Source organism: Tupaia chinensis, unplaced genomic scaffold (genome assembly GCF_000334495.1).
Source record: "Tupaia chinensis unplaced genomic scaffold, TupChi_1.0 Scaffold145111_1, whole genome shotgun sequence".
Taxonomy (NCBI): domain Eukaryota; kingdom Metazoa; phylum Chordata; class Mammalia; order Scandentia; family Tupaiidae; genus Tupaia; species Tupaia belangeri.
The window spans coordinates 39,950-40,274 of record NW_006204972.1 but is presented as its reverse complement, the minus strand read 5'-3'; positions in this window follow the sequence as shown (position 1 = coordinate 40,274).

The window sequence follows — 325 nt, the reverse complement described above, 5'->3', positions numbered from 1 at the left end:
CCGGGACTCAAATGGCGGCCGGTTACATGGGAGTTCAGTGACATAGCCATAACCCTAACTGCTGGTCCTTGTCTTTACATTTTTAATGTATGTTTTAATTTTTCAAACACTTGTCCACACCTTGGGTCTTTTCTTTCACTTGATAATTTCAGATGCCATTTTAAAATCTGAGATGCGTCCTGGCCTGTTCATGGAAGCTATGCTCTAAACTCCATCTCCTAGACTCCTGAAATATTCAGACAAGAAACCATTTTAAAGTCAAAGTGTCCTGGTGTGTTCAGGGAAGTTATGCTTTTATACTCCATCTCCTATACTCCTGAACTAT